The sequence below is a fragment of the Pipistrellus hanaki genome, assembly GCF_964339955.1.
Source record: "Pipistrellus hanaki genome assembly, chromosome: 2".
Classification (NCBI taxonomy): domain Eukaryota; kingdom Metazoa; phylum Chordata; class Mammalia; order Chiroptera; family Vespertilionidae; genus Pipistrellus; species Pipistrellus hanaki.
Window position 1 is genome coordinate 96,604,519 of NC_140504.1, and position 27,267 is coordinate 96,631,785.

At 37.2% G+C, this 27,267-nt stretch overlaps 1 protein-coding gene across 1 annotated transcript in view; it reads right to left on the reverse strand.

Moving 5' to 3' along the window:
* Window positions 1–23,679, reverse strand: part of AGTR1 (angiotensin II receptor type 1) — a 59,028-nt gene extending 35,349 nt beyond the window's left edge. Inside the window, exons 1-2 of the mRNA XM_084875970.1 lie at window positions 23,460–23,679; window positions 13,264–13,346 (exon numbers count right to left, since the gene is read on the reverse strand). The gene's annotated coding sequence lies outside the window, so the exon portion shown is untranslated. The remainder of the gene's footprint in view (window positions 1–13,263; window positions 13,347–23,459) is intronic.
* Window positions 23,680–27,267: the final 3,588 nt, after the last annotated feature.

Genomic DNA, 27,267 nt, shown 5'->3' on the forward strand with positions numbered 1-27,267 from the left:
TAAATTCACATTTTAAATCCAGTGGTTGAAAATATTACAGACATAAAAGCTGTAATTTACTGGGTATTGCACCAGGGGTTTGGGATTCTAATGTTAGATTTTCATAGATTCTAATTATGCCTGCATTTGGAGTAAGTGGCTACATTTGTTGCCAGGCAAGGTTCGAGCTAATAGGCTCCTTCCTTTTAAAAGGCATGATTGCATAATGCTCCTGGCCTGTGTCATTTCCAGAATCAGAAGCAAGCCTAGTGTGGCTTCTGTCTGTCACTTTATTAAAACATAACAATTTGCAAGTGTTACTTAGCAGATCAGCTGGATTCATTTCAAAGGCTAATATTTTACAGAGGAGAAAATAACCCATTCCAATCCTTTTAAAAAGTGTTTTTGATGTATTCACAGAAAAATTACCTTGTGTTTTATATAGATCTCAAATCTAGGACTCAAGATAATTTTAGTAATGTCTTACCCTACTTGCCTACATAATCAAATTGATCAATTCTACAGCAGAAGGAAACTAGTTCTCAGGGCAATAATGTGTACTACTGACTGCATTATTTAGAGTAGTTAGGTTGCATTTCTGTGTGTGGCTGGTGGCATATAAATTAACAATTTTCTCACTGAAATGTGACTGAAAAACATGTTTTATCCAAACCTGAATGTGCCTTTCAGAGCTCCTGACTCTTCCATTGTTTAAAATAAGTGTAGCTTATTCTAGCCTTTAATATCAGTATAAACCTTTACTTAAATATTAACAGTGTTCACTTGTATATGTATGCATATGCTAAAAAATAGTACCAAGAGTATAGTACTTAATTTAAAATAGCAACAGGAAAATCTCAGGTTCTGGAGAATTTTATGGGTTACATCTTAGAGAGAAATGATCACAACTAGGACCATGGAGTCAGTCTCCAATTCTAGTTTGGTTCTGGTAGTGGTTATCAATGTGGCCCCTTAGGCTCAGTGTCTGTGAAAAAATGAAACCAATGAAAGAACCCAGCCTGTAGGGATTGTTGTTGTATTAAGTAAATGTCTATTGAATAGATTTTAACTATGGTTTTCTCTGATCTGTTTTGTCTAAACTTACCAAATAGCAATATAATACAATGACAATAATCATAGTTGCCTCTAAGTGTTATTGTGAGAATTAAATAAGATTCTATGTATGAAACAATACATGGCACTAGATGCTTCCCAAATTTGTCTCCCAGAGTTTTCACCCATAAAACTGTATGGAAAGTTTGGAGTTTCAAGGATGATACATCCTGGATCTAAGGTTATTTATTTATTTATTTTTGAGTGTGAAGATCTGCCATTTAGATTACTTGAAGTCTGACCTTTCTTTTGATGACTGAAACTTGTGATTCTACCCGATTAACAAGACAAAATATTGCATTGAAATAAGAGTCAACTGGCATTTTTAAAAATTTTCAGTGCCATTAAAAAAACTAAAGTTAAGAATTTGTTCAACTTCAGGAAATGAAAACAACATGATTATGCTCAAAATGCTATTTTCAACCCTTTCATTACTCTGAGCAATCACTTTCCCTGTATAGTCTCTCTTTCCAGGAGATATTTCTGTGGGAGAAGTAAGCTGTGACTAGCTTTTTTTCCTAGGGACAGAATACTGACTCAACTTCAGCCATTATTTTAACTAACTTGTCTTCCCAATACTATTTGGATTTAGAATTAGAATTGCTGTATTTTGCAATGAGCACTAAAGAAAACTAAAACTAGATACTGACTTGCAAGTAAAAAGGCTTTACCGGGAGGAGGACTAGACTTGGCAGTTTGGCCTTGGTGCAGCAATTCACAAGGACACCCTTGAGTTACAAAAGAGGTGCATCCTGATGTCAGAAACACTTGCCTGGACAGAGGTTCCCATCAATTCAAACCAACTCTCATGTTTTTGTGTGAGAGAAGTAAAACCTCTCCCTTGAAGTTACTTATTGTATATTCTCAAAACATCCTAGCTCCTTGCAAGGTTGATTTTATTGAACGTCAGTGATATGAGGGGTACTGAAAAATAAATTCTTGTCTAGTCCTATCTAATAAAAGAGTAATATGCAGATTGACCATCACTCCAACACACAAGATGGCCACCCCCATGTGGTCAAAGATCCATGTGGACACAGGATGGCCACCACAAGATGGCCAGCAGGGGAGGGCAGTTGGGAGGAACCAGGCCTGCAAAGGAGGGAAGTTGGGGGCAACTAGGTCTAAAGGAGAGGATAGTTTTGGGGGTCCCAGGCCTGCAGGGGAGGGCAGTTGTGGGGGACCAGGCCTGTAGGGGAGGACAGTTGGGAGGGACCAGGCCTGCATGGAAGGGCAGTTAGGGGCAACCAGGCTGGCAAGGGAGGGCAGATAGGGGTTACCAGGCCAGCAGGGCAGAGCAGTTGAGGGTGACCAGGCCTGCAAGGGAGGACATTTAGGGATGACAAGGTTGGCAGGGGAGGGCAGTTAGGGGAAATTGGGTCAACAGGGGAGCAGTTAGGCATTGATCAGGCTGGCAGGGAAGTGGTTCGGGGGTGATCAGGCTGTCAGGCAGGTGAATAGTTGAGAGCCAGCAGTCCTGGATTGTGATAAGGATGTCCAACTGCCCATTCATGCCCAATCAAGGGGTCCCAGATTGGAAAGAATGTAGGCTGGGCTGAGCAACACACACATTCCCTGTGCACGAATTTTATGTACCAGGCCTCTAGTTATAAATAACTAACTGTTCCTATCACTAATAAGCACTAGGACCTGAAATTGCCCCAAAAGCTTTTTTGGGTCCATGTTTCAGTTAAAAGCCAGTCACACACTGGCAGTTAAAGCCTCGAAACCACATCTTTCTGTCAATGTGGCATAGCCTAGTTTCCAGGAGCCTTCTTGTATCACCACCTCTTTGGAAATCAAACCAGCATTTTCATATGTACATTTCCTAAAACTCTACACATGTGCCAAAAATGTACAAAATATTTTCATTGTTTACCAACCATTAAGTATTGCTTTTCTAGAATAAAGAAAGCTACATTTTTCTTCTCATTCATTCATGATCACTTCTCATTTTTGGGAGCCTGTAAAGCAATTTAAAAAAGTGGTGCACATGGGGAAAGCCTGGAATCACAGATTGTTGTTTTTTCATTGTCCCTATCTGCTAGAATTAGTAACTAGTAGGAGAAGAGCTTAGAAAATTATCAGCAGAGAAACTATTAGTCTTTATTTTCTTGTTTCCTACCTGGAAATACAAATTGTTAAATACACCTGTTTCCTAATCCTCATTAGGAAATCTTGAAGAATAGCAAAACAGGAGGGGGAAAAAAAGCATGGGGATAATGAGAAAACACCAACACTAAAAACAGCGCAATGTCGGGGTTGTTCCTTCTCACTCAGAGCACCCTGCATATTTACAGTTGGTTGAATTTCAGACTTTTCATTAAATAATTTTATTCCTAGTTACATGTGGATGAATGCCACATATACAATCCCACCTGTATCTTCTTCTTTAGAATTATTTATGTTAGACATGAAGATAAAATAATTTAAATGGAATAACTGGTATATGAAGTCATTTTACATCCCATGGTATGACTAGGACTTAAGTTCATTGGTGTATTTGTCTAAGAATAAGGATTATTATTAAAAGCAATCTAATGGCAATGTCCTGCAACCCTAACTCTCTGTTGTTTAAGAGTTTTATTTTAAGGCCCAGAGACATGGGTTTACTGGTTAGGGTCAGGCAGTCCTTTGAAGTATACCAAAGGCACTAGTGAAATCAATTGGGTATCCAGGAGGAACTGACATCAAATGCAGGTTTTCAGTCTGGCCAGTGGTGCTCAGTGGCTGAGCATCGACGACCTATGAACCAAGAGTTCATGGTTTGATTCCCAGTCAGGAAACATGCCTGGGTTGTGGTTCGATCCCTAGTTGGGGGCCTGCAGGAGGCAGCCATGATCAATGATTCTGTCATCATTGATGTTTCTATCTCTTTCTCCCTACCTCTCTGAAATTAATAAAAACATATTAAAAAAAAAACCCCACAGGTTTCTTTTGTATAGTTTCTAGGATATTGGCTGTTCTTGAATATTCTGGCACAGTACTGCCTCAGGGCCTTTGCATTTGCTCTACCCCCTGCCCAGAACAATCTACCCCCAGACTCCATAGAGTTCCCTCTACCTTGTTAAGGAGGCTTTCTCAAAACACCCATTTAAAACTGCCCCTTCCCCTCTCACTGCTTCCTAATTCTATTCCCATTTTCCATGTCATCCAATCTGCTGTATTACATATTTGACTTGATTGTTTCTCTGTCAACATGCACTGGGACTAAGTTCTGAGGCTAGGTTTTTTGTCTGCTTTGCTCACACTTCATCCTCAGTGCTGAGCACAATGATTGGCATGTAGGTGTATAACAAAAATACTTACTAAATGTATCACAGCAGAGTCTGTTGCAAACTGTAGCCTAAATAGGAATTACTTGTATTTAATGTAATTCTTTCAGGATTCCTATTCTCATGACATTTCTTTGATATTCCTATTTCAGAGTAAGAGAAAATAAACTTTAGGATTACCCCACATCCTTTTAATAACAAACTTCTAGTTCAGGAATGTTGCAAACTGAAATGTCATCAGGATCTGGGCAGTTAAATAAATGTGTGAAGCACCCAATATAAGGCATTAGGGAATGATGAGATCTGTAATAAGTAGTATGTTCATATACAATTTCACTTTAAGGCATTCAGATAAAAAATGGAATTTAAACCACAGGCCTGTCTGAAAAAAACCTGTCTACCTGTAGTTTCCAATGCCCATTTTAGCTGTCAGTTTGTGGTCAATAGAACTATGAAGACATTTTGTAGATCATAATGTTTTTTTCTACCCATTTTCAACTACTAGTATATATTTGGCTTGGGGATGTGCCTGACTCCATATCAGGACAGAAACATTCACCTGATCAAATCTAATTACATTTGATTTCCAACTAAATTGTGAGAGACATGCCTCTCTTGGATTCCCAGCATCTGATTATTTCAAACCTAATTGATTTGTGACATTTCATTAATACAGTTAACTAAAACTAATTATAGATATTGAATAAAAGTTTCCTGTGAAATGAATTATTTTACTTAGCTTAAGGGTTCTTAATTGGTATGATGAATTGCTAAGAAGGATTGCAGAATTACATCCTCTTGGGATGTTTAGTTATATATATAAATCAGCCAATATGTAATGGTAGATGATGACATAAAAACTAAAAAAACCTAAAAAATAAAAAGTGATTAAATATAAAAGTTAAAGATATAAAAATACCCTCCTAAAAAGATAAAAAGCACAAAATTGATTACATAGATCTCTTCATTTTAAGATGTCAAATTAGGTCTATTAAATCTGTCCTATTTAAGCAAGCTAGACTATTTTTTTTAATTTATTGTTTTATTCATAGTCTAACTTTTCTTTTACTTAACGGGTACACACTCCATTTCTCCTTCTTTAACTCAGATGGTATGTTTTGTCTGTCTAATTTATCCATCTAATTAATTTGAAATCCTAGCAGAAATGTAAGAAGAGCCTACTACTACTTCAGTTGCCCCAAACCAAGCTGATGCATTGTGGGCTAAAACTTCCCACAAGGCCATTTCTAATGTCCTGCTGTATACTATTGTATATAGATAAACATGGGCTGTGTAAAATGAAGACAAGCATTCATTAATGGTTTAATTGAATAAAATACGGCTATTCTATTAGTGTTATCATTAGTGACTAATTCACATTGTTTTAACACTGCCAAAGCAGGTTGGGCTTCTTGCATTGCATTGTTAAAGAACACACTCAGTTTTTGTTGTTGTTTTCTTCTGCTCTATACACTGACCCCACTGGAGGGAGCAGGAGGCAGCAAAACACCCACATTCTTCTTCTTTGACCTGGGAGCACCCCTAAGGAGCCAAGACTCAGGCTCTAGGTCAAGAGATAGCCTTGACCTACTGCCTGGTTTTATCTACAGCAGCTGTTTGCTTTCTACTGAGGCCCCTGCTGTGTGCAAAAGTATTTTGGCTTTGCCTGGATGAGAGGAGGAGAGAGACCGCTCCTGACAGGATGTTGGACTTGTGGTATGACATTATTCCTGTTGTCTGTCGTAGGGCCCCTGGGTGAGTTAATCATTTGTTTAAAGGTGCCAAAGACCTAGTTTCAGTTAACTGGTTACCTTCTGCCAGGTATGCATTATATTATTATTATTACACTAGAGCCCTGGTGCATGAAATTTATGCATGCGGGGGGGGGAGGGGGGGGCGGCTGTATGTCCCACAGCCCAGCCTGCACCATCTCCAATTTTGGACCCCCTTCACAATCCAGAACTGCTGGCTCTCAACCATTCGCCTGCCTGCTTGCCTGATTGCCAGCCTGATCACCCCCTAACCACTCCCCTGCTGGCCCAATGGCCACTAATTGCCCTTCCCTGAAAGCCTGGTCCCTCCTCCCCCCCCCCCCCAATTGCCTTCCCTTGCAGGCCTGGTCACCCCCAACTGCCCTCCCTGCAGGCCTGGTCACCCCTAACTGCCCTCCCCTGCCAGCCTCGTTGCCCCCAACTGCCCTCCTGTGCAGGCTTGGGTCTCCCCCAACTTCCCTCTCTTGCAGGTCTGGGTACTCCCCAACTGTCCTCCCCTGCTGGCCTGATCACCCACACCTGCCCTCCTCTTACGGTCAACTGGTGGTGGCCTTCTAGTGTCCACATGGGGGGGGCATTTTTTACCACATTGGGGTGGCCATCTTGAGTGTTGGAGTGATGGTAATTTGCATATTACCTCTTTATTATATAGGATTTCTAAAATATCCTAGACCTTTCTGGAATTTAAAAAATTATTCTTATATGTTCAATCTTCTTAAATGTCTTTATGAGAACTACCAGCTAGTTAAAGGGAGAATATGATAACACTTTTGGTACTAATCAAAAGCTCATTCTGCAACAAAACAGACCCTTTGGATTTAGAGGCTAATTCTCTGAGCTCTTTTAATTGTTGAAAATATTAACAGTAATATAAATTAAATTACTCTCCTACATAGTTAGTTATGTGCTAAGCATATTATTGAAACCTAGGAACAATATTTCTATAGAATAATGTTATTTGGGGTACACTCTACAAAAGGATATAATTTTGTTTATTGAAAACATTCCACAAATTGCTAATGTCTATTTTGTTTTCTTTTTCATTGGTAAGACTCTAGGGCTCATATTTGATATTTACAAATTGGGTTTGAAATTCTATTATTTATGATTTTATTGATAAAGGGTACTTTTAAGTGTGCAAATAGAACATTGGTTGAATATTTATATACCTTTGTCACAGCTGGTTGTATAGCTACTTCAAATCTTTGATGCTTCAATGACTCAAAGACAAATTTGTTTTTAACTTTTTGCTTTGTGAAACACACAACTATTATTCCAGAAGCCAGTTGTAATTAAACTAGTAGGTATAAGTGATTAGAAAGTAATTGAGTTTGACATTTTAATAATAGGATCCTATTAGTGGAAAATGGTGACTGAGAACTTGAAGACTATACTATAATGGGGTGATTATATCAATTAAAATAAAATGAACAAACTACCAGTATTGTGATATACATAATTTGGAAATAAAAATGGAGACTTCTAATATCTTGTACATTTTCATAAAAAAAGAATAAGTTGACTAAGATTTATTTTGCTTTACTTTCCAATTGCCTTAAAAACATAAATCAACTTTAGCCTCTACAATGGAGACCTTCCTGTAATTATATATAAAAAAAAAATATATTACAGAATATAAATAGTAAGAAAGAAATATTGGTCTTTGAAAATGACCCTAAATCTTTTTTAGTGTTTCTTACTCAGAAAGGTCAGAGATAAAGGTAAAAAAAGCCAACAGTCATATATTAACTCAATATAACTGTATACCTCTTTTTACAATTTTTAAGAAACCAGTAACCTCTAACTTTAAAATGTTAAAACTATTTTATATACTTTTCTAAAGTCAGATTTACTTAAATATATATATATATATATTAGAGGCCCAGTGCATGAATTATCATGCACTGGGGGAAGAGAGTTGGGTATCCCTCTGCCTGACCTGCACCCTCTTGCAGTCCAGGAGCCTCAGGGGATGTCTGATTGACAACAGTCAGATATCATTAGCACTGCGAAGGAGGCAGGAGAGGCTCCTGCCACTGCCACTGCACTCTCTAGCCATGAGCCCAGCTTCTGCCTGAGCTCCACAGGGGGAACACACTAACCACCAGGGGGCAGCTCCTGTGTGAGTTTCTGCCCCCTGGTGGTCAATGCGCATCATAACGACCAGTGGTTCCACCATTCAGCCAATTTGCATATTAACCTTTTATTATATACTAGAGGACTGATGCATGAAGATTTATGCAAGAATGGGCCTTCCTTCCCCTGGCTGCCAGCACTGCCTTTGCTCTGGTTGGAGCCACCTTTCTGCCTTCCCACCCGAAGTGGCTGGGGTGGTGTGGCACGCCCATGGCTGCTCAGCGCCTGTGTATGCAAATTAACCCACCATCTTTGTTGGTTAATTTGCATACTCCTGATTGGCTGGTGGGCGTTGCAAAAGTATGGCAATTAGCATGTTACTCTTTTATTAGTGTAGACGATATGTGTGTGTGTGTGTGTCTGTGTGTATACCCACACACTAGTAAAATTCACCCTTTTAAAGTAGTTTGATGAGTTTTGATAAATGGTAATCAGCTGTGTAATAACCATTACAGTCAATATACAGAATATTTTCATCATCTTCCAAAATCCCTTATACTCCTTATCTCCTCCTCTCAATCTCAGTCCTTGGCAGTTATTGATTGGTTTCTGTCCTAATAGTATTGCATTTCTCAGACTGTCATATAAATGGAATCACACAGCATGTAGCATATTCTGTGTGCTTCTGTTACTGGATATAGCCCTAGTTTGCTCTTTTCATTGCCGAGTGGCATTTTATTTTATTTTTTATTTTTTTATGAGTGGCATTTTATCATGTGCATGGAGCACAGTGTCTTTTTTCATTTCCCTGTGGGTACACATTTGGATTGTTTCCAGTTTTCAGTAATTATGAAAGAAGCTGTTATAAATATTCATGTTTAGGTCTTTGTGTGAACATATATTTTTATGTTTCCTAGGTAAATACCAGAAAGTAGAGGAGGTTGGTTAATAAGCATTTATTTAAGTTTGTAAGAAATTGCCAAACTGTTTCCATAATTGGCTGCATTTGAAAGGCTTACAAGATACTAAGACTATACCAAAGTGTATTCAGATGAAGGAACCTGATTTTCACTGAGCAGAGATTTATTTTTATTTTGTATCCAGTTTTAATAGGTTTTAGTGAGCATTTTTAAAAGTCCATGGTGAATTAGAATCAGTAAATTAGAGGCTGTACAGATAGATTATTAGCCAAAAATTATATTCACTAATATGACTATAATTATTGTTTTTTTTAAAAAAAGGCAGGAACCTATAGGGCTGAAATTTTCCCATTTGATAAGTTCCATTTGACAAGTCCCAAACACGTCCATATATTAGAATCACCTGGGAATATTTTCCAAGTGTCAGAGCCCAGGCCACATTCCTGAATGAATAAATCAGGAATCGGAGTAGAACACAGACAGCAGTATTTTTTTGAAGCTCCTTGGATGCTGTCAGTTTGGAATCATATCCTGGAAGCACAAAAGGATGAAATGGAAGGAGCATGGCCTGGAGCTGGAAGTCCTGGAATGGCCTGCATGGCTCTGGGCAAGCCTCTGCCTTTGTGGCTTCAGTGTCGTCCTCTCTGTACTTAGATATTCTAGGTATGTTAATTCCAAGATGATATTAACATGGTTCTAGGTATCATTAGACTGATAGCAGTCATGCTTAGGAGAAAACATTGCCCAAGGAATGGCTCTACTCTGAATGGTTTGTTTCAGACATTTCTTGGAAAGAATTTTGTTCACATGATGAAATTTTTGTTCTGTAAATTGAGACATTTACATATGTTTTCTCTTAAATGGTATTGCAGTATGTTTTTTAAAATATATATATATATATATTTATTTATTGATTTCAGAGAGGAAGGGAGAGATAGAGAAACATCAGTGATGAGATAATAATTGATTGGCTGCCTTCTGCATGCTCCTACTTCGGACTGAGCCCACAACCTGGGCATGTACCCTTGACTGGAATCAAACCTGGGACCCTTCAGTCTGCCGGCCGACACTCTATCTACTGAGCCAAACCAGCTAGGGAAAAATATTGCTTTGTTGTTCCACTTATTTATGCACTTATTTATTGTTTCTTGTATGTGCTTTGACTGGGAATCTAACCCACTGCCTTAGGGTATTGGGATGATGGTCTCATCACCTGAGCTACCCAGCTAGGGCCATATTGCTGTATATTTTCAAAATAAGTTCAGGCATATGGGACAGTTTTTTATTACTAGAGGGTGACCTTTTTTTTTTTTTTTTTTTTTAATAAGCCTGACTTAAAAAACAAACAAACAAACAAACAAAAACAAACAAACAAACAAAAACCACACCAAAAACACAATTTTAAGTACTTCTCAAAAATAATTTTTGTATAGCAATTGTGAAATTTATCAGCTATTTTTAGAGCTGATCTAGGCTATATTTTCAAAATGTTGCTCCATCTGCCAAATGTATAGGAAGTTTGGACTCTTGGAGGGTGTTCAAAGCTGAGCAGATTTTGTACAAGTGACAGTGTTTTGAACACACTGTCTTAGTACATCTATACACATCGGTTCTATTGTTACTGACTAGGTTGTAAGAAAATTTTATATTGAAAAATCCTTATGTGTCATTTCATGAAAGACTTCATTTCCTGTATTTTAATAAGCTACTAAACAGGAAAAAGAAAAGGGTGCCTGTGAGAACCATATACCAGATAACCAACTACTCAGAAAATTGGAATTTAAAAATGATTTTAAATTTCAAATAAGTTTAAGAAAGCATACAATCTTTTTGCCAATAGAAGTTTGCTGCAGTCACTGACTACATGCACCTTCTGAGCACTTGAAATGTAGCTAATACAACTGCAGAACTGAAGTTTCAATTTCATTTAATTATAAATAATTTATATTTAAATTAAAATAGCCATATGTGGCAAGTAGCAACCATATTGATCAGTGCAGGTCTATAGGTGTTAAGCCACTAAATATGGTCTTTATTCTTTTAACTATCCCAATCAGGTTTCCCCCATTTTCATAAGTAGATTTAAACCGAAATTCTTTTGGTTCTATAAAATTGTATTTCAATATAATGCCCATGGGCTGGGATGGGGGCTTTGGAGATGAACTCACAGGAAACCAAAGGTAAAATTGCTAGTTAGTGGCAGAATTGGTACAGCATCTTTTTTTTTTTTTTAATATATTTTATTGACCTTTTACAGAGAGGAAGAGACACGGATAGAGAGAAACATTGATGAGAGAGAAACATTGATCAGCTGCCTCCTGCACACCCCTCACTGGGGATGTGCCTGCAACCAAGGTACTTGCCCTTGACCAGAATTGAACCTGGGATCCTTCAGTCCGCAAGCTGGCACTCTGTCCACTGAGCCAAACCAGTTTTGGCTAGCATCATTTAAAAAAAATGTTTTTATTGATTTTAGAGAAAAAGGGAGAGGGAAATAGAAATAGAAACATCAATGGTGAGAGAGAACCATTGATTGCCTACTTTCCCCATGCCCCCTATTGGGGGCCAAGCTACCACCCAGGCATGTGCCCTGACCATGAATTGAACCATGACTTCCTGGCTCATAAGTGGATGCTCAACCACTGAGCCACCCATATGGGGCAGCATCAATTTTTTAACAAATAAAAAAAAATAACTGAGAATTAAGTATGTTTTGACTGTTCATCTCAAATTTAAAATTTTGAAAAAAGCTTTACATTTTACAATGTTTTCTTCAATGTTTTGCTATTTGTAAGCAAAATGTAATTGTGAATGTTAGAAACTGAGGGCTTCCAACAAGCAAAAGAGTGGCTGGTCCCAGCCTCCTTTCCAGGCATCACTGTCCTGCTTCTTTCACAGCAAGGCAGATGGGCTGTTAGGGACCAAGAGCTCCTTCTATTAAGTATTCTTAGGAGGTAAAATAAAGCTTCTTGTCTTAGTGTCTTCCTAACTAGGACATATATTTTAAACACTTTCTCCAGAGCTGGATTTTTGCTGAAAATATGCACAGTGTAGCTTCCTAGGTTTAAACACACATACACACACACACACACACACACACAGCCCTAAAGATTTCAGCAACAGAACTCTGTGGAATGTTGCTATTTTTATCTCTCAAGATTAAAGCAGTCCTAAATAGTTTCCTAACACCACCATGGAGTGCCCTCCAGCAAGCATTTCCTACTTGCCAATCCAGCAAATAATAAAGTCCCAGGAAGTTTGTCAACCTTCCCATCACCTATCCTAGCTACCTTCTACTTTGATAAGGTGCAATCACATATAATCAGAAGGAGGAAGCTATTCTTTTCATTCCTCCTAGAGGGATTAGGGAGCATTGCTCCTGTTATTTGGGAAGTTGAGGTCTTGCTCTTTGAGCTCAGTTTTTATCAGGAAAAAAAAAATTTGCAAGCTGGGTAAACTTAGGAGTTTTATTTGTATGAAACTCATTTGACAGGAGTTGAGCCAACAAAGATTCTGAGTGTGATGCCCTATTACTCCAGGGATTTCTGCATACCAGGGCCTTAGCCAGCATGGGCATTAAAGGGAGCTTCTATCTCCAACCTCACAGTGCAATTTTCCCTGTTTCTTAATGGAGTAAGGGGGCCTTTGTAAGAATGAGACTGATGCATGTGGCTTTTCAGAAGGTGAGCAGATCAAATTTTAAAGTTGATGTGCTTCTGGAAGTCAATGCTGGGGCATCTCAAAGGACAATTCTCCCATCTTGTGGCAATGAGAGGGCACAGCATTCCTCTGGTTCTTCCAAAGCACGGAGTTGTGCCACATGGAGAGCCATCACACACTGGGAGGGCAGTCTCTGTCACAAGGGACTGCAGATCTTTCACATGGTTTAACACCAATTTATAACTGGATATCCTGGTAACTTTGACACCAGTTGCATTTAAACTCCTCTGAGTATATATGTGTTCGTAAGCTGTCTACTGGAATGGTACGACTGGAATTTCCTTCTTTTCTGCTTCTTCTGTTTCTATCACTGGACAGGGATTTGTGTGGCTTCCTGTGTTACCTCTACTGTTGATGCATTACAGAAAACTCCTGACAGATACAGTGCTACAGATGTTAGGTATTTACCTTGATGCAGTTTCTGGGGTGGCTTCAGTGACTTACTCAGAAAAAGGTCCAGCCATTTTAAACCAATTTATGAGGTACCAGATCTGGAAAAAAAATTAGTGAGATTCACTAAATATGGTCAGATTTTATTTTTTAATTTACAGAGCAAACATTAATACTACATTTTATGAGTGATTTTGGAGGGAATGAAGTCATCTGGTCCCCACTGAGGACATCATCTTATACAGAATCAGGCTGCACTGAATGGCTACCCTGTTGTGGGATCTCATCCTCTGCTTCTGCTCCACATCCTCCCCAGCCCTAGTAGACACATATTAGAGAATAAGAAGTAGAATATTTTCATGTAAAATATTGTAGTTTTATTCTAAATCATTTCTGTAGACATAACTACTAACTATAAGAAATATACCACCAAATATAAATGTGGTTATCACTGGATGGTGGCACTTAAATTGGTTCAATGTTTTATACAAAGAATGCACATGCATTATTGAAATGTAAGAAAATAGATTTAAATAAAAATAAGAAATGAATTATCATAATTCCCCCAAAAATATAACTATTTAAAAATAAATATTATATATTTGAATTTTACTTGAGTCTAGTTAAACTTTGATAAATACTTATTTTTAATACAAAGCTTATACCATCATTTTAAACATATTTTAAAAGATCTTTGTTTTTATAGTTCATAGAATATAAACATGTGAGATAAATGTGAAGTTACAGAGGAGTATACTTTAAAAGAACATGTCTCCTAGCCCTCTCCAATTGTCTCTCTGGATCCACATCACAGGGATACTTCCTACTAATAGTTTCTTATGTATCCTTTTAGGACTTTTAGAAAATATATTTACATGCATATACATGTTTATATCCACATTTAAAAAAAATTTACACATCCTATTAACATTTTACTATTCTACTCTTTGCTTTATTATTTTTAACTTAATAATATGCCTAGCAGAATTTTCAACATCAGTGTATATAAACCTGCCTCATTCGTGTGTGTTTTTAATTTTTATTCCTCACCTGAGGATTTTTCCCCCATTGATCTTTAGAGAGAGAGTGGAAGTGAGGGAAAAGGGGTGGGAGAGAGTGAGAGATGTGAGAAAGGTACATTGAATGGTTGCCTCCCACACTCACCCTGAACAGGGACAGGAATGGAACCTAAAACTGAGGTACATGCACTTGATAGGGAATCAAACCTGTGACCTTTCAGTCCTTAGACTGATGCTCTAACCATTAAGCAAACAAGCCAGGACTGCTTCCTTCATTTTGAGTACTGTGCTATATTATATTTATTGCACTGATACATAATAACTTATTTAACCAGTCCACTATTAATGAACTTAAGGTTTGTTTGATTTTTTTTTTCTTTTCAGTTTCCCTTTTAAGCTGCTTAAAAAATTGCCTCAATAATGATATTTATACAAATGCATTGTTATATTTATTTGAATATATCAGTAAAATAAGTTTCAAACATAATTATTGAAGCAAATTGTTTGTATACTCTAAGTTTTACAAAGATATTTATAAAATGTCTTCCACAAAAATTATACTAATTTATGAAACCAACAATCTGTCTTTTATCAAATCTTAAACTTTTTTTCTCTATTGGATAAGTAAAAAGTATGCATTTTCTTTGATTTGCATTTCCTTAGTTACAAAAAAGGCTGTGATTCTTTTTGCTTTCTTGGTTTATATAGTTATTCTTTTACAAGTTTGCCAGTTATGGCTTTTGCTCATTTTTCAAATTGGTTGTTCATTGTTTCCTATTTTAAAGAGCTCATGATATATTTCTTAAAAATGTAATTTTACATGCAGTGTGTGGCAAATTGCTTTCCCAAGTTTCTGTTTATCTTTCTATTTTGTTTATGGTATTTTTATTTATTTATTTATTTTTATTTATTTTTTTACCACATAGCCATTAAAATATTTTTATGTAGCCAAAAAAGCATTTATCAATGCTTTTCATTATGGATTTTGATTTTTTTATATAAAAATTTTTTTAAGCTGAAAAGTTAATAAGAAAGATTATGATTGGGTTACTTTTTTTTAAAACAATACATATCAACATTACTAAAGCGTTGTACAGAAGAATTTTGGCATTTAGAAGGATCTATTTTTATCCCTATTTTTTTGTGGGTTTTTTTGATAGCAAAAGAAATTTCACATAAGAACTTCTCTTATAACATACCATGAATTCTGTGGAATCTTGTGAAGTTCTAGTGTATCTTAGGGGGAAAAATTAGAGATGGGTCAGATTTGTCAGTGTTATTCTTTAGAGAATTCGTAGTGGTTGTCTAAGATTTAAAATCTAGAGTGGGTTAGAAGAAAAGTAACAGAAATTCTAAGGCAAACAGAAAGTAAGAAGTATAAAAGTAATAGCCGGGACCGGTTTGGCTCAATGGATAGAGCGTCGGCTTGGGGACTGAAGGGTCCCGGGTTCGATTCCGGTCGAGGGCATGTGCCTTGGTTGCGGGCATATCCCCAGTAGGGGGTGTGCAAGAGGCAGCTGATCGATGACTCTCTCTCATCGATGTTTCTAACTCTCTATCTCTCTCCCTTCCTCTCTGTATAAAATCAATAAAATATATTTAAAAAAAAAAAAAGTAATAGAGGTTCATTATTAGAAATTTTGAAAGCCCATAAAAAAAATGGAAAGAAAAAAGTCACCTTTGATCTTAGTAGCCTTAATCTTAATAACCTTCAAGAACTTTTAATATTTGTTATATATATTTCCTAGTCTTTGTTTTCTGTTCTACAAATACATAGGCATTTGAAAAACTTATAAGTGATTTTACTCACAAATTAGTGCCAATATACCTAATTATTTTTATTAGAACACCAAAGACCTAAGTAAGATCTTAATGGAACCTTGACTAGAATCTACCAAATACATATGCAATATGTAAAACACACTCAGTATTTGTGTTTTATTCACTTATGATTACCTTTCTTTGCTATTAAATATTTTAAAATATATTATATATTAAATACATATATTTATATAAATACATTATGGCTATACAGCATAATGTTCCATTATTTGGCTTAACATAATGGGAATTTAAAAAATATAAATAGACTTGTGTTTCTCTCAAAAATATCTTCTGTTAACTTAGTACAGTGATCAGCAAACTCATTAGTCAACAGAGCCAAATATCAACGATTAAAATTTCTTTTGAGAGCTACATTTTTTTAAACTTAAACTATATAGGTAAGTACATTGTTATTAACTTAATTAGGGTACTCCTAAGCTGGCCTTTGATAAAAACTCAAGGGGCCAAAAGCTGCATGCAGCTTGAGAGCTGCAGTTTGTCTACCACTGACATAATAGATCAGAGGCCAGGACACATTCATGAAATCATTACATAGCAGTCATATCAGGTTCTTTTTCATTCCTGATAAGGTGGCAGCAATTAATTGTGTGACAGTTAAGGGCTGAGAAACATCATAATATAACATCTTTTATGTGAAGTGATGTAATTTGATTGGAAAGAATTAGATTATTAAAGTTGGGTGATGGAATATTTTTGTTCTAGGGGCAAACCACATAGATTCAGAAGTTGGTACAATGCAATTGAATTGGATAACTAGAATAATTTGGGTCAAAATGTGAAGAAAGTATACGTAATGATAAAATTGTAAATGTATGAAGTTTACTGGAAGAAATGATAATGATACTTTTTCCATTTATTTATTAAAAAAACACACACAAACTAGTGTATAGTATATTTAGCCACAGTCACAAATATTTGGGCTTAGTGAGATGAGCAGGACTCAAAAGGGGTCATGAGAGGATCACTGCACTGTGTAGTTTGTCAGCTCTAAGAAAAACTGACTGCTATGTGCAGGCTGTCCCTTGGACACTACTTCCCTGGATTTTGACTTAACCAGTAACTTACAAGTTAGATGATTTACCATTGGTGCTGCCTGTACATCTAAAGTTCCAGATCCAAGCAGCTGGTAAAATTCTGTCTCCTGAGAATATGTCCTTTCATGACTGAGAAAATTGTATCTTCTCAATCCTGATGACATATCCCTCCTCTCAACTATGATCACAAGGAACCCAGACTCACCTGTCTTTTGAGCAACATCAATGATCCCCTATCAAAACAACAGCCATTGGGCCAGACCCACTGACAGCTGTCAGAGAAGTGACATGCCTGGGAGAAAGCGTTCAGAGGCGGAAGCATTTGTGGAGTCACTGGGTTAAAATAAGTTAGCACTAGCTTGCAGACTGACTGGTTAGTAACTATATTCAACTAAGTTTTGTAAACAATTGCTTGTATATAAGTGTTTATATTGAAAGTTGAAAGAATGATATATAATTTGAATTAGAATGAACAGTTTATGTATATAAGGAATATCATGTTCAAATCAAGAGAGAACTTTTTTTCATATAATCAGAACAACAAAAGGTAAAAAACAGTAAACTTAAGTTATGAGGAAAAATAGAGATATCAAACCTTAAGTTTTAAAATGGGCTGCCATAGTTTTACTATTTATTTCCCAACTAAAGAAGAAATTTATAGACTTCATTATTGTACTTAAATGTAAGATGATAGGCAAATGTTACAACTTAAATAAAATGGATCTTCTTTTTCCCCATGATGGAAACAGATTCATATAATAAGTTTAAATAAATTCTCAAATAATTAGTTGGCTTAAAAAGGAGGCAGCTGAGTGTAGAATATACAGTGAGGGTGGAACCTAAGAGCACAGCAATCTGAATCCCTGTGTTTAAATATTCAATCTCCCAGTTACTGCACTTGGGTGAGCTACTTATCTTTTTATTACTCAGAATGCTGATGTACAAAGTGAAGATAAAGCAGTGGATATTTCATAAAGATGTTGTGAAGATTAAATTAAAAATGTTTAAAGACTGAACACTGTATTTGGCACATTATACGTGCAAATGACTTTCTTTAAAATGTTTATTTAAAAAAAAACACAAGAAAATAACCTCTAGTTGAACAAGTCACAGGTTGTTGTTGTGCTTCTCTAACTTTAATGTGCATTTGAATTACTTGGGGATCTTGTTAAAATGCATATTTTTATTCAATGAGTCCAGGTGGGGTCTGAGATTCTGTATCTTTAACAAGCTCTTAGTGATATCCATGATGCTAGTCTGTGGACCTTGACATCTGAGATAATTGTGGATGGTTGCTCTCTAAACTGTAACACAGTGCTTCTCGAAGAGAAAGAAGGGGAAGTGGCAGAAAGGAACATGTAGACAACATGTATTCAATTTAAAACGCTCCCAAAGTGATTGTAATATACTTGCTTTACTTGATCCCTAACATCTTTAGAACCATGTCAATGTTTTATTCTTCATTTCTCTTTTTCTTATTCTATCCTCTACTTGCTCCTTGCCATTACATCTTAAGACTAAAGAATGGGATTAATACTTAATTCCCCAATTAGTAAGACTACATCATCAATTTTAAGTCATTGTATTATAGCAGGATAATGTACTTAAATTAGATTAGAAAAATGGTTTCTAACATTTTTCTTCTAAAATACAGGGATCTAAAAAAGTATTTAACATTTTCTGTAGCTTTAGCAGAAAATAAAGAAACAACGAAGAGTAAGCAAGTAACTGTGGAGCACTTAGTAATAGAGTACAAGGATATTTGGCCCACATGTAACACGTGGCCCATACTGTCAAAGGAGCCATAATCCCACGGGGAAGGGAAGGCTGTTGTGGTTATCTTGGAAGTGACGGAATCAAGCAATGTGACCACATGAAGCATTCCACCTGGTCTGATAGGTGGACATAAGAAGAGTTGTTTTTAAATGGCTTCCTACCCCAGCAGTACTGAGATGATTAAAGAAACCCATATCTAAATATGTACTTAGCTTGAACAACATTTTTCTAGGACAAAGATCATTTTTCTACTTTGATGTGTCTTTGGGGGGTTAATATCACTAGATTCACAGTATTCTCTCTGTAAGTGTCTTCTATTGTTGATACTATAATTGATGTACTTCATAGGTGAAATTCTTCATTTTCCAAGGCAGAAAAGAGGACTTTGATTAATATAACATGGGAAATATCTAAAGAAAGCTTAAAGAGCAAATTAGCAATCATAAACTGCCTTTAAGAGTGTATACCATAGATGTAATTCTCTAATACTCTTACTCTGGTTAACCATTCAAAGTACTAAATACACTAATGTAAATAAGATTTTCACATCATCTGGTGAAGGAACAAAAGCAATGTTTATATGTATAATATGAACAAGAAGTCACATGAGAATTGACACAAACTAAAGGATTATTAATTCTGTGATTTTAAATTTTTTAAACATCTAGAATTGGGACCTGAAATATGAAGGCAAAATGAGATTATGAAGAACAAAGCATATGCATTTCTTACCCATTTTCCAAGCTTGTAAATGTTAGAAAATTAAACATGAGACTAGTAATACAATTTAAAGTGTTCTTGGGTACAGGGAGGAACTTCTAACAAGAACTGGCTGATTCTAGACATTTATTTCTGCTTAAGACATTTAGATGATGCACCTATTTTAGAAACCAAACAAACAAAAGAAAAAAAAAGCTTTGAAATTGAGCTATAGGAATAATGTAAAATAAACAGTTCTACAGTGTTTATAGTATATAATGAATTCTCTGTGAGTGAAATATTTTGAAAGACAATTTGGTTTTCATACACAAGGAAATTTTTCCCCTATGGATATCTACTATGAAGAAAATAAAAGTCAAAGAGCAAAACTTTAAAATTACACAGACCTACCTAAGACCAAGATTCGCTTGTCATTTCTGTGACTATTCTAAATATATACTGTTTTCTATTTCCAATTGTCAACTTTGCCATTAAAGTAATCACTAACTAATAACACATCTGGCAAATTTATAGCTCTTCAGATTTTTTTTTTTGTGTGTGTGATTGAAACATATTTTAGAGCTTTAGTAGGATGATGGCACTTACTTGCCACATTAGTTCAATATTACCTTAAATCCTCTTATCTTTTTTATTTTTTTTTTAAATATATATTTTGTTGATTTTTTACAGAGAGGAAGGGAGAGAGATAGAGAGCTAGAAACGTCGATGAGAGAGAAACATCGACCAGCTGCCTCTTGCACACCCCCTACCAGGGATGTGCCCGCAGCCAACGTACATGCCCCTGACCGGAATCGAACCTGGGCCCTCTCAGTCCTCAGACCGATGCTCTCCCACTGAGCCAAACCGGTTTCGGCCCTTAAATCCTTTTAAATACTCCTTGATTTAAGTTGGCTTTATAGATTAAGCCATTGAAGAGTTGACTTTTGGTAGAATAAATTCATATCATGAATAAAATAGCAAATATAAAGTAATAACTAAATTTAGACTGAAAATAAAATAAAATTTACTTTTGCTTATGGAAGTTTTATTAGACTTTGAATAAGAACCTAGTAAGAGGAAACACGAATCATGTAACTTTATGACTTTTGGCGATTTGAAAGAGAAGCTTATTCTGAAGAAGAATGAGCACTTTCCAATGCGATGGGTTTAAAAGTTGATTTGTAGAGTGAACAAGGGAGAAAGAATTCTTAACCTGGCCTGAATACTTTGTCAAATGTTACTCTGGCTCTGATTTGTTTATTGCCACAGTGTGTCTTCAAGACAATTTTTTAATCCTCTCAACTCTTGGATTTACTTCAAATTTAAATAAAATTCTTAATTTGCTGACCTACATGGGAGACTCTGGCATTCAAAGTCATGAGGGATAGAAAAAGGACTAGGTACACAAATGAGCATGGGAAGAAAGGCCAGGAGCTTGCACTGCGCAGCCCAAACATGTAAGTGTAATGGGACTCGATCTTGGTCCCTGTAGCAAATTCGAAAGCAAAATAGAGCAACTCTCAGGCAGCCGCTTGAAATGAACACTGTGACAACACAGACAAAACTGTAGGAGACATGCATCATGCATTTAAACTATGTGTTTCAAATGGTATTTTACTTGGCCTTTTGGTAAGAGGCAGAATATATATTCTTTTATTATTTTCCCATGAACATGGGGCAAATAATTAGCCCTAGTAATAATAACAGTATATGCAGGAATAAAACCCCTAAATCATGTACACTCATACAATTCTTACCTCAAACTAGAAAAACAGCCACAATAAGAAAACTGAGCAATCCACAGTTCTGTTGTTTTTTGAACACTAAACCAGGCTCAAAAGTGACAGAAAATATTTAAATTCAGATCTCTCAGGATTGGGAGCATGGCCAAAGCAACAATGACTGAAAGACACTTTCTAACTCATAAAGAAGTTGAATCTTATTTGGCACCAGTGGAATCAATGGAAGAAAACCAGTTTTCATCTGTGTTGGATGATGGAGTAGCTGATTCGTTTCAAGGACAAAGAAGAGTTGAACCAGAAATCAAGGCCTCATGATGGGCACAAAGACCAGTGATGTAAGACAAGAAAGGAGAGACAGAATAGACAGAAACTTAACTCTAATAATCACTTGCCTTTAGCAAATGTTGAGACCTAGTGACTTGGGGCCACTCCAGGGTCTCAGGTCAGATTATAGGAACTGCCAGTCGTAAGTTGTGTGATGGACACAGCGCCAGCAAAGAAAGACCTACTGATTTTTCCAGAGCAGGTCATTTATCAGGGAAGTTACTTTGACAGTTTTTAAAATGCCAAACATGGGCTAAAAGGGTAATTATTTTAGACTTATTTTCAAATAATAAATAAGAAACAAATGGAATCAAAGACTTTTATTTGTGGAGGGAAACTTAAGTGGAGAGACTTGAGGTTCAGAGCTGTGCCGTAGCACCCAGCTAGTTAAGTGGGAGTCTCTTCCCTGCTCCAGGCTCCCTTGCCCTGTACTGTTTGCCAGAAAGGCGAGTGGCATCCAGAGCACCTGAGGAGGGATTACCCATAGGGCCTTTAGAGCTAGGGAAACACTACGGAGACCTGTCAGTTCTTTTTTAGAGAAGATTACAAGGGGCTACAGCTTATGCTAAGGGGAGCAAATGCCTTGGGCCCAGACCCTCAGGTAATAACCACCAAGAGAGACATGTTGGGGATGAGGCACCTTCAGGAGGAGGTGCAAGTTGTTCTGCAAAATTATAAACATGAAACAGCAAGGTGCCAGATTTCTTGCCTCCCTCACTGTTCCTTTCTCCTTCTGGAATGACACTAGAAATAAATGTAGCTAAGTCCTGAAAGTGATCCCAGAGGAAAGAGAGCACCCAGACTTTCACCCAGAGGGAGTGCTTCTGAGAGCCGGTAGTGGGTTTTGATGTATATGACTCATAGCAAACCGAGATTTGGTAAAGATGACCCAGATGGATTCAATAGCCAGATCTTTAAAGCTGCCCAAAGACAAAGGGGTAGCAGGAGACAGTTTGGGAAAGATTTGCTGAGGTCTTTTGAACACCTCAGCAGGCTGGCCCTATGGAGAGATCGGCTGGACCGTTAAGATACTGGGAGAGTGGGGCACTGAACAGGCAGGCAGAGTGGAGGAAAGGAGCCAGCAAGAGCTGCTTCTAAAAGCCCTACTCAGGACTGTGCACTGGCCTACGCCATGGGGATTAAGGTGTGGAGACACGTGGGCTTCTTCCATCCCCAATTTGATGAATCAAAGGACACCTTAGGAAACCTGAAGGTGGGAGAGTTTACCACAGGGTGGGCGGCGTCCTGTGCCAAGGACCGTAGGTAGGGTTTGCTGGGAGGCTGAAGGTAGATGAGCAGGGCAAGGGCATCTCCTGGGAAGCGGAGGGGAGTGTGGAGATCCTTGCAATTTCGCCCTAGAAGTAGCACAGCTTTAAAATAAATGGACGCCCCGGGGGGAGTCAGACCACTTCCATCCAGGTCAGGGTTAAGAGACGGGAGTTAGCTAAAGCCTTTTGAAGAGAGTTTACTTGGTCTCATCCCTTTTTTTGCAGATTTCTCCCTTGTACTCGAAAGAGTTTGGTCAAATCGGAATGACGTTTGGGGGGTACGCAGCAAACAAGTTCAAATTGTATCCTCCGAATCCAGACGCGCCCCTCACCTGATTTGGGGAAGGGCGCCGGCTCCGGGACGGGCGCGGACCCCAACTGTACTCGCTCTGCGTGGTCCTGAGGAGCCTCCCCTCCCGAGTCAGCCCTTAGTTGGAACACCTAACAAGAAACTCGCCACCTCCGCCCCAATGCCCCCAAGCCCGGCCGCAGTCCGCACCCACTCACCAGCGCCCGGGCCGCTGCGCGCACATCGGGTGGCGAGCTGGTCGCGCTGGTGCGGTTATTCGCGCGCCGCCTCCGCTCCGCTGGGAGCCCGACTCCCGGGTCCGGGGCCGCTCCGCACCCTCAGCAGCGCCTGGAGAACCGCTAGCCGCGCGCCCAGTCTCCAAAGCTGGGGCCGGGGCTGACAGGAGCCGGAATCCTTAGGGAAGTGGCAGCTCGGAATTTATAGGGTGGGGCGTTGCTGTGGCTTGGGTTCCTGGGGCGAGGCTCTGTTTTGCATTCCCTCCTCCTCCGCCCCGCCCCATGAGACCCTCTCGGCCAGCCCTTTTCCTCTCCAGCTGCTAACGGAAGCGGGATGATGCTGTAGCCATTCCCAGTGCCACCTTTTAGATCTGTGCCCACCTGTCCTGGAACCCATTTGGAGAGAGACTGAGAAATGGAAGAGAGCTGGGGGTCCAGGAGCAGCCATTCACGCCGAGAATAATGTTCTTCTACTTTTTTTTTTTTTTTTTTTTTTTTTTTTTTTTTTAACCTGGAAAACTTTTAAGGCTGAAGTAGGGAATTCCTCTTTCCTGTAACTCAAACTTGGATTTTACTGTTGTGGATCACAGATCACCTCATAGATAAATTGCAGCTAAAGGGTGAAATTTTTTTCCTCCTATTGGACATGCTATCATAATTTCATTTTTTAAAATATAAAAGTATAAAAATTATATTTTTATAACAAAATATAACTAAATATTTATAGAAGAATTAATATAATTTTTTGTAAACTCTTTACAAAAATAAAAGAGGAAATATCATTTCCAACTCATGCTATCAGTCCAGTGTTACCCTGATACCCAAACCAGATAACAGGAAAAAAACTTACAGGCAAATATTTCTTATGGATATAGATAAAATGACAGCAAATCAATCCAGTAACATAAAAAAAAGATTATATACTGTGACCAAGTGAGATTTATCATAGAAATGCAAAATTATTTTACAAAAAATCAACTGATATAATACATCGTTTCAACAGAACCAAGAAAAAAACTACAATATAACCTTAATAAATCAGAACAAATATTTGATGAAATCCAACACCTTGTCATGATAAAAACACTTAACAAACTAGGTATAGAAAGGAACTCCCTCAGTCTGTGAAGTCTATCTATGAAAAACTTACTAACATCACCATAGTGAAAGACAAAGTTTCTGCATCTAAGATCAGCAAGGTAACCATGTCAGCCCTGCACACTTCTCAACGTTGTACTAGAGGTTCCAGTCAGGGCAATTGGGCAAGAAAAAAAAAAGAGTAAAAGAAATAAAAGGCATCCAGATTAGAGAGGAAGTACAAGTATTTGCAAATGACATGATATTGTTTTTAGAAAACCTTAAGGCAGTGTTTCCCAACCTTCTCTCATGATGAGAATCACCTGGTGGAGTTGTTAAAACACAGATTCCTGAATCCCAACTAAGAAGTGCTAAACTAGAATTTTTGGGAACATATAGGTAAAATTGCATACCTAACTTAGTGCTCTGTATATAACATCTGTGTTAGAGCACTAGTTAAGTATACAATTTTACCTATATGTTCCCAAAAATTCTAGTTTAGCACTTCTTAGTTGGGATTCAGGAATCTGTGTTTTAACAACTCCACCAGGTGATTCTCATCATGAGAGAAGGTTGGGAAACACTGCCTTAAGGAATCAATTTAAAAGCTATTATAACTAACCAAGAAGTTCAGCAATGCTTTAAGATATGAGATCAGTATACAAAATCAGTTCTATTTCTGTACTACACCAGCAATGAACAATCCAAAAATGAGGTGAAGAAAAACCTACATATACCATAGGTCAAAAGAATAAAATATTTAGCAATACATTTAACAAAAAGGGTATGATTCTTGTATTCTAAAAACCAGAAAACATTGTTGAAAGATATTAAATTAGACCTAAATGAATGGAATGATAGTCTATGTTCATAGATTGGAAGATAGTATCATTAAAACAATAATAATCTACAAATGATGTATAGATTAAACACAATTCTTATCATAATCCCATCAAGGAGTTTTTGAAGAAATTAAAATTCATAAAATTCATATGGAAGTGCAAAGATTTCCAAATATCAAAAACAATCCTGGAAAAGAACAAAATAAGAGAACTCACAATTCCCTATTTCAAAATTTACTCCAAAGCCATAATAACCAAGACAGTTTGTTACTGGCAAAAAAATAGATAAATAGATCAGCAGAATAGAATTAAGTCCAGAAATTAAACCAGCACCTTATGGTCAGTTGATTTTTGACAAGTGAACCAAGACAATTCAATGGGAATGAATAGTCTTCTCAGCAAATAATATGGACTGGATAGTCACATGCAAAAGAATGAAGGTGGGTCTCTTACAATACCATAAAAAAAAAAAATGAACTAAAAAAGGCTCATAGATATTTTCTCCTAAAAAAAGGGATCGTAGAACTAAATGTAATAAGTAAAATTATAAAATAATAGAAAATATGGGAGTGAATCTTTGTAACCCTGGGTTATGCAAGGAAAATTGATAAATAAGAATTGGTAAAAATTTCTGTGCTTCAAAGGTCAATATTAACAAAGTTGAAAGGCAACCCACAGAATTAAAGAACATATTTTCAAATCATATATTTGATAAGGACTTGTATCCAGAACATATAAAGAAGTTGGCCAAAGAAGATTGCCAAAATGGCCAATAACACATGAAAAATGTACATCATCATTAGTAATCAAGGAAATGAAAATCAAAACTGTAACAAGATAACACCTCATGCCTACTAGGAGAGCTATAACAAAATCAGATAATAGAAGTATTGGCAAGCATGTGGAGAAACTGGGGCCCTCTGACATTTTTGGTAGAAATGTGAGTGATACAGACACTTTGGAAAAGATTAAGTATAGAGTTCCCATATTATGTTACATTTTTAAAAAAATTTTACAAAATTAAAAATACCAACTTTCATACAATGTAATCAGCTATGTAATAAGCATGGGTTTCTGCAGAGGACTTAGTGAGGATGTGGGAAGAAGCATAGAACTTGTTTGGAAAGTCTGTAAGGAAGATTCTCCTTGCCAAAGGTGGCAAACCCTTTCTTGACTTTTCCAAGCCCCTGGGTGTTTTGCTGGAATCTCTGTTTAGTCTTTTAGACCTGGCCTTGTAGAAGCATGTGCTTTCTCAAGGATACTTACTTTGCTGATTGTATCTAGAGGTTAATTTTAGTTCAAGCTGATGTTATAATAAAAGCCTAAGGTGGCAGGTAATTGGGATTGTTTTGGTGCCTCCTATCAAGCAGCCCCTTAGCCTCTCTTTCACAAAAATGTGTGTCAAAGTAATCCATTTTTATCTGTTGCTCAGAGTCTGCTGGTCAGTCCTGGAAGGGATGCAAGGCAGACAAGGAGCCCTGCACATCCTAACCCAACAGGGAGGTAGCATCTTCCCTCCCTGCCTGATTGTGCCTCTAGGGTAGGGCCCTGCCTGAGTTCACCATAAGCATAGGATGCCTGGCACACAGTAAGAATTCCCACTAATGCAAGAAGATGTAAGACTGACTTTGAGCCCATATGAGCAATATATTTTAGCAGAAATATTAAGATGGGTATTGAAAGATAGGATGTTAGAACTGGGAACCAAGGGAACAGCATGTATAAAAGTATTTTGGCAAAACATTATTTGTGTGGAAAAGAGGAATGCTGAAACTTTGTAGAAAATATAAATAATAATAATAGCTATACTTTATTGGATACTTATTGTACATCAGATACCCATTAAATTCTTTATCTTTATTAACTTAATT